The sequence below is a fragment of the Nicotiana tomentosiformis genome, chromosome 11 (assembly GCF_000390325.3).
Source record: "Nicotiana tomentosiformis chromosome 11, ASM39032v3, whole genome shotgun sequence".
In the NCBI taxonomy this organism is placed as follows: Eukaryota; Viridiplantae; Streptophyta; class Magnoliopsida; order Solanales; family Solanaceae; genus Nicotiana; species Nicotiana tomentosiformis.
The window spans coordinates 70,048,791-70,060,072 of record NC_090822.1 but is presented as its reverse complement, the minus strand read 5'-3'; positions in this window follow the sequence as shown (position 1 = coordinate 70,060,072).

Here is an 11,282-nt window from a genome sequence, read left to right as displayed (position 1 = left end):
GTTAGAAAATGATTAGGAACATTCTGAACGCATATTGGAAGAAGTTGATATAAATGAAGTAACAATTATAGAAAATGAGGACAAAGAATCAACTGATGAAGCTCAAACAAGTGAGGACAAAGAATTCTCGGACGAGGAGCAATACGTCGATGAGGATTAAAAAGTTGGTATTTTAAATCTCTCATTTTATAGCTAGTTTCTTATATGTTTCAATCTAAATGTTTTGTATAATATGCAGATGGCAGGCAAGGGTCACGGTAACAATGACCCTACTAGTTCTTGGGGTCGAGAAAAGGGTAGGAAGGGAAAGAGGAGGGTAGAAAATAATAGTCCCTCTTGTCCACCCTTTTCAGAGATGCTTATGTCTTATCCTCCACCACACAGCTATACTGAGCTGCCACAGCATCACGAGCCGTACACCTTCATTTAGACACCGGGTATTCCATCACAAGACCATAGGACTATACGTCCGACATACAGTCCAGCTGCCTCACAGCCATCTACATCGCAGCCATCAATATCACAGCCACTTGGGTCGCATTCAGCTATGTCGCAGTCACAGGGATCACAACCATCTTCATCATCGACTCCATCTATTGTAGGCCTTCGCCTGCGAGGCAATAGCTCTAACCCGCCTACACCGTCTACACATGCCTTTGATACACATGTTTCGGATGCTGATGACGAGGTAGTGCATTATGATCGATATGGCAGGATCATCATAGTCCCTGAGGGTGATGGGTAAGTGTTATTTATTATTTTTGCGTCTATTGATTTGTAACATTTTTACTAAGATATTAATGTGTTTTTATTGTCAAATTGTAGGTTCGGTCCGGGTAATAAGACTAGAAGATAATCACCAATGCTATCAGAAAGCTTTATGATGGCCCTTATGCAACTTGGACTGATTGCCCAATCTCGCTGAAGGAGCAAATTTTCAATCAATTTAAGGTATAAATATTCTTTTAAACAGTTTAATAATTTATATTTATGATGTTTCCATCTAATATTTAACTTTTGAAATACATAACAAGTGTGTATGGGAAGACCGCTATAGCGCGGAAGTGGCTGCAAATTTTCATCATAAAGCTAGCAAGAGATTGGCGGATGCTTTCTCTGCTAGAAAGAAAAACAAGAGGCCTAGCTGGTTACTTGAAAATTTGTGGAATTATTTGCAAAGGCAATGGCTTACCGCGGAGTTCTTAGAGAGGAGCGAAAAAGGAAAGAAAGCTCGCGCATCCGAGAAGGGAGGCTCCTTGCACACTGGAGGTGCGATCAGCCTAGGGACAATAAAAAGAAGATTGGTACGTAATTGCTTAAATTATTTTACTTTTCTAAGTATATCTATTATGTTTATTAACTTAATTAATTTGTTTTCAGGAAAAGAAGTATGGGCGTCCAATGAGCCATGATGAGCTATTCAAGGAGACGCATATTGTGAAGAAGAAGAAAGAGGGGGATCAAGATAGGTGGGTCGAGAACCGGGCCTCGACTGCATATGTAAGCTTTCAATTTTCTTTAAGTATTATAATTTACTTTTATAAAAAATTTGAAATACTGATTTAATTTAAAATAATATAGGGTCGCTACCAAAGTAACGTGGAGGAATTCATCCGTAGTCATCCAGCTGGTGAATCGGGTGAGCCAACCCAACCTTCGGATGAGGATGCTGAAAGAATATGGTTGGAGTCTGTTGGCGGTCCAAAATGGGGGAAGGTATACGGGCTTCCTACTAAACAATTCCATCGCTATAAGTGTGGAATGCAAGGAATAGGGACTTCCCCACAAGGCGAGCAACTTAATAGGGAGAGCCTCTCCGCTATGTGGGAGATAGTGAAAAAGCTCACATCCGAGCTAGAAGCGGCCAAGGAAAGAGAAAGGCTTAGAGATACTCAATTCCTTGGCATGCAAGCTCAGATCAGAACTCTCCTATCTAGTGGAGCTTTTCCGTTGCCCCGGTCTCGTGAGTCATCTCCAGAGGGTCGACCTCCATGTGATCGTTCCTCCCGTCCTGCTCGTGATCGTTCCTCCCGTCCTCCCCGTGATCGTTCTTCCCGTCGTCCACAAGACCGTTCTCTATACCGTCTTGTAAATGATAGTTCATCAGACGGTGATGATGATGTTGTAGAAAACACCCCTTGAATTTTATATACTTTGAACTAGACAAAAATAACCAGTTTTGAACTAGTTGTAATTAGTTTTAACTTAGTTTTGGATTTTTATGTTCAATTGAACTTTAATTTGTTAGTTTTAAAGTATTTATTGAATGTTTTGGTTGTTGTGTTGTTGTTGTTGTGTTGTTGTGTTGTTATTGTTGTTATTGTTATAATTCAGTTGTTATTAGATATATTGGTATGCTTGCAGGTGGTGTAGCTGCCAAAACAGACATTTTATGCCAAAATTAAACCCAGAAAAACCGACCAAAGTTGGTCGGTTTTTAATAAAAAAATATTATTCCAAAATACTGACCAAAGTTGGTCGGTTAATGAACATTGAATTCCCAAAATTCAACATTACCGACCAACTTTGATCGGTATTTTGCCTGCACTGTTGAGATTACCGACCATAGTTGATCGGTAATATTTAATTTTAATTATTTTTAAAAAATATATATTTTCAATTACCGACCAAACTTGGTCGTTTTTTTTAATTTTAATAATTAATAAAAAAATATAATTTAGTTAAACCGACCAACTTTGGTCAGTAAAATTAAATTAATAAAATATGTTTCCGACCAAAGTTGGTCGGTAAGTACTTAAAATTGTCAGATGGTCGTTTTAAGCTACCGACCAACTTTGGTCGGTAAGCCATTCCGACCATCAAAACACTGTCCACACCCTAATGGTCGCGTTTTGGTCGGTAATTGGCCATAACCGATCAACTTTGGTCGTTTTTTTAGTCGGTTTTTAGCGTATTTCTAGTAGTGTATATTTGTGCTGAAGAAGAGGAAGTTTTGAAGTTTAGAAAATTCGTAAGGAAAAATCTGAGGAATCAAACAAATTTATAGCAAATGGAAGTACTATTTCTGAAAGTCCACAACTCTTCAGAACAGTCACTTAAAAGCGGGAGGAAAATTTAAATAAAAATCTGGGAAGAAACTGAATCGGGTCGCGCACGGATCCGGTTCGGGTACGATATTTGGGGAATTTTATTAATATTTTATTAAATAATTAAAGAAATTTTGTCCAAAAAGATTAATCAATCAATCGATCTTTGAACAAATCCGAATCCGAATTTGAATCCGAATCTGAATCCGAATCCGAAGCCAAAGCTAAAGCCGAGCTGAGCGAGCGACGACGATGACGGCGTGAGGCTTTCCTTCTTCTTAACTCTTTAAGAGCTAGAAGAAGAGCAATTGTATATATACCCATCAAAAGCCTTTTCTTCCTCCAAAAACCACAGTGTCAGCGATCCACTCATCGGTAGTAAATCACACTGAAATAGATTTGTGCAGAAGAAGAAGAAGTCTTGAAATTCAGAAAATTCGTAAGGAAAAATCTGAGGAATCAAACAAATTTATAGCCAATGGAAGTACATTTTCTGAAAGTCCACAACTCTTCAGAACAGTCACTTAAAAGTGGGAGGGAAATTTAAATAAAAAACCGAGAAGAAATTGAATTGGGTCGCGCACGGATCCAGTTCGGGTTGGATATTTGGCTAATTTAATTAATATTTTATTAAATAATTTAAGAAATTTTGTCCAAAAGGATTAATCAATCAATCTTTGACCAAATCTGAATCCGAAGCCGAGCGAAGGACGACGACGACAGCGCAAGGCTTGCCTTCTTCTTAACTCTTTAAGAGCTAGAAGAAGAGCAATTGTATATATACCCATCAAAAGCCTTTTCTTCCTCCAATATGGGACAATGTCCCTTTTTCAAGGAGAGAAATTCAAATATTTTATTTTCCTTCTATTTTTAATTCACTTTTTATTTTGAGCTAACCAAGCTTAAACCCAACAATCCCCCACATGAATGGGGAATGGCTATAAGACAAAGGAATGCACAGACAAGTGTGTGATTGACATGCAAGGATTAATTATATCTGGATAAGTAGGTTTCCCTTTAAACTTCCGTAGTGAACTTATATCGGATATACTCGATCAATTGATAGATTTGATATCTTTAAACCGGCGAGCTTTGTTGTATACCTAGACAATATAAGTCACACAATCAACCCTTAACCATCTATGGTTCTCACGGTTGTTTTCATTTCAGCCACGAACCCCTGGTTTCATGAGTGCTTAGAGAATGGGCCTTTACTTTCATTCCCCTTGAAGCGGCTTACACTTCACACTCACATAGGTGATTTCTAAACGTGTAATCCTATAGACACACTATCTTGTCATATTCTGCCAGAGTTAGCAAATCATTAAAAAGCTTTAAGCTTTATTGACTCATCAAAAAGCCTTAATGCTTTACCTCGATTTCTGAACATTGTCTTCATCACGAGAATGGGTTGAGTTATTTGACAATGTTGAATCGTCATTCATAACTTTGTTTGATCTCTTTGAACCTAGCACTTGGTATCTCTAGTATGCTAGGTAGAGTTACCGCCATAATGACTTGTCCTAGGCCTTAACCCTATTCCCTTTGATGATCTTTCAACTGCCTCTCTAGATAGGCCTTTTGTAAGTGGATCCGACACGTTATCTCTTGACTTTACATAGTCAATAGTGATAACACCATTAGAGAGTAGTTGTCTAACGGTATTGTGTCTCCGTCGTATGTGACGAGATTTTTCATTATACATAACACTCCTTGCCCTGCCTATTACCGCTTGACTATCACAATGTATACATATAGGTGGCAAAGGTTTGAGCCAAAATGGAATATATTCCAAGACATTCCTTAGCCATTCAGCTTCTTCACCGGCCTTATCTAAAGCTATAAATTCAGATTCCATTGTAGAACGAGCAATGCACGTTTGTTTGGATGATTTCGAAGACACTGCTCCACCCCCAATTGTGAAAACATATCCACTCATGAATTTAACTTCAGATGATCCGGTAATCCAATTTGCATCACTATATCCCTCGATCACTGAGGGATATTTGTTATAATGCAAAGCTGTAATGACCTGACCGGTCATTTTGAGCATTTATGCTCCTTTCAACTATTTGAAGTCTTGAATAACTTCCTACGAGGTATTATGACTTGTGTGAATTATCGGTTTTGGTTTTAAGGTATTTCGGAGTTAGCTTGGAAGAATGAATTTTCATGTTGGAAGCTTAAGTTGAAATAATTGACCGGATATTAACTTATGTGTAAACAACCTCGGATTTGAATTTTTATGATTCCAATAGCTCCGTTTGGTGATTTTTGACATAGGAGAGTATCCGGAATATTATTTGGAGGTCCGTAGAGGAATTAGGCTTGAAATGCCGAAAGTTCAATTTTTGGAAAGTTTGACTGGGAGGTTGAATTTTTGATATCGGGGTCGGAATCCGATTCTGAAAATTGGAATACCTATGTTATGTCATTTATGACTTATGAGCAAAATTTGAGGTCAATCGGACGTGAATTGATAGGTTTCGGAGTAGTTTGTATAAATTAGAAATTTCAAAGTTCATTAGGCTTGAATTAGGTGTAAACTCTCAGTCCAGACCTCTCTTCTTCGCGAACGCGACAGGTCCCTCGCATTCGCGAAGCACAAAATGTGCTTCCCAACATTTGCTCTTCGCGAAGAGGAGCTGGGTTGTGCATCGCGTTATGGAATTAATTCCAACATTTATGGAATTAATTCCAATAAATTTTATTGACTGAAACGAATTATTTGTGACTAGATTCGAGGAATTCGGAGGCCGATTTGCGAGGCAGGGGCATAACAGAGTAAAGAATTTCACGCTCTGAGGTAAGTAACAGTTTTAAATCTGGTCCTGAGGGTATCAAACCTCAGAATTTTGTGTCATTTGATTATTTTGGAGGTGACGCACATGCTAGGTGACGGGCGTGTGGGCGTGCACCGAGGAAATTGTGACTTGGTCCATCCCATGAAACTATAAAGTTGAATAATTTGTTGTTAGCTATATGCTCTCTATATGTTGAAGAAATTTGACTATAAATCATGTTAGAAATCATGCTTAGGCTATGTGATAGTATTGTTGGGACCCATAGAGGGCACGTACTTATTGAATTAATTGCTAATTTCTATCTTGTGCTCAGTCATGATTTTACTTGCGTATCATACCTCAATCTTTCTTGATATTTGTCAATACATTGTGTTATCTTTGTTTGGGCTGATCTTTGTGATTTCTGAGAGCCCAAGAAGCTAGAGAGGTTGAGGACTGAGTAAGGCCGAGGGCCTGTCGGTGAGGTAAGGATATTATAGCACGTGAGTTGTCCGTGCAGGATATTATAGCACGTGAGTTATCCGTGCAGCACGTGAGTTGTCTGTGCAGATTATGGCGCTTGGATTGTAGGAGCCCCTCCGGAGTCTGTACACCCCAAGTGAGCACGGGTACCCATTGAGTGTGAGTGTTGAGGGTTGAGAGCCGAGTGATGAGTTGAGTGACTGTTGCCTGAGAGGCTGTACTTGCTTTGCATTTGTTATTGCACTTGATTGTTATCTGTCATTGTTATGAAATCTCTGAAAGATTTATATCCGGATTACATGAAATTGAACTGTATAAAGTTGATTTGACTTAAACTGCCGGATTTGAAAGCATGTCTATTCTTTGCTGGAATTACTGAAAGTGAACTATAACTGTGTAGCTCGTCATTATCTTCAGTTCTTTAGTTATTATTGTTACTTGCTGAGTTGGTTGTACTCATACTACACCCTGCACTTCGTGTGCAGATCCAGGTATTCCCGGACATAGCGGATGTTGATCCTTTCGCGCGGTTGATTTTTAGGAGATTTTGAGGTAGCTGCCGTGTTTCGCAGACCTTGTCTCTCCTTCTCTATCTCTTTGTTTACTGTATTTGGTCTCAGACTATTATAGACCGTATTTTCCATACTTGTATTCATATTAGATGCTCATGTACTCAGTGATACCAGGTTTTGGGGAGTGTTCGTGTCAGTATTTATGAGATTTTGAATTGTATTAAATTATTGTATTTTCAAACTTAAGAGAAATTATGGTTTATCGAGATTATCGGCTTGCCTAGTATCGATATAAGCGCCATCACGACAGGTTGGGATTTTGGGTCGTGACAAAAGCATAATTTTGGGTATGTTTCAGATACTCTAAAACTCATTTCATTGTCATCTAATGTTTTTGATTGGGATTACTTGTAAACCGACTCAGTTTGCTAATAGCACATGCTATATCTGGTTGCGTACAATTCATGATATACATCAAACTTTCCAATACTCTTGCATAATCCAGTTGTGAGTCACTTTCACCTTCATTCTTTTGAAGTGCATAACTCACGTCAATTGGAGTCTTGGCAATCTTGAGATCCAAATACTTGAATTTGTCAAGTACTTTTACAATGTAGTGAGATTGTGATAATGCTAGACCTTGCGGAGTCTTATGAATTCTGATTCCTAAGATCACATCAGCAACTCCTAAGTCTTTCATGTCGAATTTGCTATCCAACATGCGCTTAGTAGCATTTATATCTGCCATTTTTTTGCTCATTATCAACTTATCATCAACATATAAACAAACAATGACTTCATGACCTGGAGTGTTTTTAATGTAAACACATTTGTCACACTCGTTGATTTTAAATCCACTTGCCAATATTGTTTGGTCAAATTTGGCATGCTATTGTTTGAGTGCTTGTTTAAGTCCATAAAGTGACTTAATCAGTTTGCACACTTTCTTTTCTTTATCCGAAAAAACAAAATCCTCAGATTGTTCCATGTAAATCTCTTTCTCCAATTCTCCATTTAAGAAAGTGGTTTTAACATCCATTTGATGGATTTCAAGACCGCGCACGGACGCCAGTGCTGCTAACACCCTAATAGATGTTATCCTCGTTACTGGTGAGTAAGTGTCAAAGTAATTAAGGCCTTTTATCTATAACCTTTGACAATAAGTCTTGCTTTATATTTGTCAATAGTGCCATCAGCTTTCATTTACCGTTTAAAGATCTATTTCGAACCTAAAGGTTTATTTCCTAGAGGAAGATCAATCAATTCCCATGTATGATTATCCAAAATTGATTGAATCTCACTATTGACTGCCTTTTTTCCAAAATGCTGAATCAAAAGATGACATAGCTGCTTTGAACATTTGAGGCTCATTTTCAAGCAAGAATATCACAAAATCGGGTCCAAAGGAAGTAGACGTTCTTTGACGTTTACTACGCCTTGTATCTTCATTACTTGAAGGATTTTCCTTTGGTTCTTCCCGTGGTCGTTTAGGTCTTTCACTTAACGACTCGCATTCAGTTTTATACGAATAGATGCTTTCAAAGAATTCAGCATTATCTGATTCAATTATCGTATTAACATGAATTTCGGGATTATCAGATTTATGAACCAAAAACCGGCATGCTTTACTGTTTGTAGCATATCCAATGAAAACACAATCCACAATTTTTGGTCCGATTTTTATCCTTTTGAGTAAAGGTACTTGTACCTTTGCTAAACACCCCTACACTTTGAAATATTTCAAGTTGGGTTTTCTTCCTTTCCATTTTTCATATGGAATAGATTGCGTTTTGTTGTGGGGTACTCTGTTGAGTATTCAGTTAGCTTCAAGGATAGCTTCCCCCCACAAACTCTGTGGTAATCCGGAAGTTATTAATAAAGAATTCATCATTTCCTTTAATGTCCGATTTTTTCTTTTCGCAATTCCTTTGGATTGAGGTGTGTAGGGGGCATTAGTTTGATAGATAATTTCATATTCTGAACATATTTCTGCAAACGGAGATTCATATTTTCCACCCCTATCACTTCTAATCATTTTGATCTTTTTATTCAATTGATTCTCCACTTCATTTTTGTATTGCTTACATGCTTCAATTGCGTCATCCTAACTATTAAGCAAATAAACATAACAATATCGAGTGCAATCGTCAATAAAAGTTATAAAATACTTTTTCCCACATCGAGATGGTGTCGGTTCATATCACAAATGTTAGTATGAATTAAGTCTAAAGGAATTGAATTCCTTTCAACAGACTTATAAGGATGTTTTACAAACTTGGATTCAACACATATTTGACATTTGATTTATTACACTCGAATTAAGGCAATACTTCTAAATTAATTAACTTTTGCAAGGTTTTGTAATTGACATGTCCTAAATGAATATGCCATAAATCATTTGACTCCAATAAATAAGAAGAAGCTGAAATTTTATTCATACTGTCAACAACCATTACATTGAGTTTGAAAAGGTCCTCTGTGAGGTAGCCTTTTCCAACATACATTTCATTCTTGGTTACAATAATTTTGTCACATACAAATATACATTTGAATCCATTCTTAACAAGTAAAGAAGTAGAAACTAAATTCTTCCTAATAGTAGGAACATAAAGAACGTTGTTGAGCGTTAACACCTTGCCGGAAGTCATCTTCAGGAATATCTTCCCATAACCCTCAATCTTGGTTGTTGCAGTATTTTCCATGGAAAGCTCTTCTTTGGGACCAGCAGTAGGGTAAGCAACGAACGGCGCCGAAGCCGAAGACGAAACTGAAGCCGAGCCGAGAGACGACGGCACAAGGCTTGCGTTCTTCTTAACTCTTTAAGAGATAGAAGAAAAGTAATTGTATATATATCCATCAAAAGCCTTTTCTTCCTCCATTATGGGATAATGTCCCTTTGTCAAGGAGAAAAATTCAAATATTTTATTTTTCCTCCATTTCCCCTTCACTCTTTATTTTAAGCTAACCAAGCTTAAACCCAATATGTATACCCATATAAGTCTTTTTGTAGTCAATCGCTACATTTTTTCTGTTTTATGTCACTTGATGGATAAATATGTTGTCTGAATTTGTTGCCTTACGGAAGTTAATAACTAGATTCACTTGCTACCTGGTTAAGTATTTTTACATTAGTGGTTGTGTTTATATTTCAGAAACCGCGGCACAAAAAATTGCACCAAACATATGAAAATTAGCAGAAACTATTGCACCTTAATAAGACCAAACTCCAAAATTATATCTATCTATCTATATTATTATAAAAAATGAATGTTCTACGTTAAATGTTGAACGACAAAAATATTCTTAAAATATTAGCTGCTTATTATGCCCTTCCATAATTAAATTATATCTTAAACATTAATGTCTAAAAACGAAAAAGCAATTCAAATATTGTAGAGTCCAAGTCAAAATATCATTCTTAGAGTCCACTTCGTAAAGAAAACGTATTCGTCCTTTTATTATTTTAATGAAAATCAAATTCTATATTCATTATCTATAATTCTTACTATAAATATTAGACAATCAAGTGTGAAGAAAATATTATCTATAGTTCGGGAAGTTAATTATGTGTTGGAACAAAAACAAGTCAAATATTAGATATATTTCAATTCTTCTCCATAGAACCAAGTATAAAATTCACCACAAATAATAATATTTACGCCTTAGGTTATCAAAGTTAATTTATTATGTGGCGTGATCACAAATTTTGAATATACCTTCCCATAAGTGTTTGTTTCATTCTCGAAGTGATCTTAAATCTTTTAACATAATTCTCAAAATGTTCAGTTTCATTTTATCTTTAGATTGTGTCAAAACATTATTAATGAGTTGGTTTTGATAACATATAATATTTTTTTTAAGAATTGTTGAACTTCATACTTATTCAGCATCGCTTCACAAACAATAGTGAATAATATCGTATTTTAAAGTGAGTTTGCAACTTTAATAATATAACATTGTGATTCTAAAATATTTTATTAGTTCCATTTTTTCCTCCTATATTATGTCAAAAATGTTGTTGATAACTTGATTTGAATTATATATTATTTTTTTTATTATTTTAAAGAATTGATTATTAAACTTCCTACTTTGTGCATATTCAACAATATAAGCGATTGAAATCTTATTATTTTCAATACGCATTTCTCGTGCAACGCACCAACATAGAGACTAGTACTATATTAAAAGTACGAAAGCCCTTAGCGAAATGTCGTTCGTCTTTTTTACCCTTTAAAATATATTTTACATTGAATAAAATTGTAAAATCAAAAAACTTTCCTAATATTTAGGAGTTGTAAATCAAAGAAGTTTTTTCTAATATAATTCAGTGCTTAATATCTTCTCCTAATAAGGATACAACATATTAAAGACATAACAGAATATAAAAAAGTAGGAGAATTATTTTTGTTGGTTTCGACTTTCGAACAAGGAAATTTCACGATCTTGTGTAATATTTT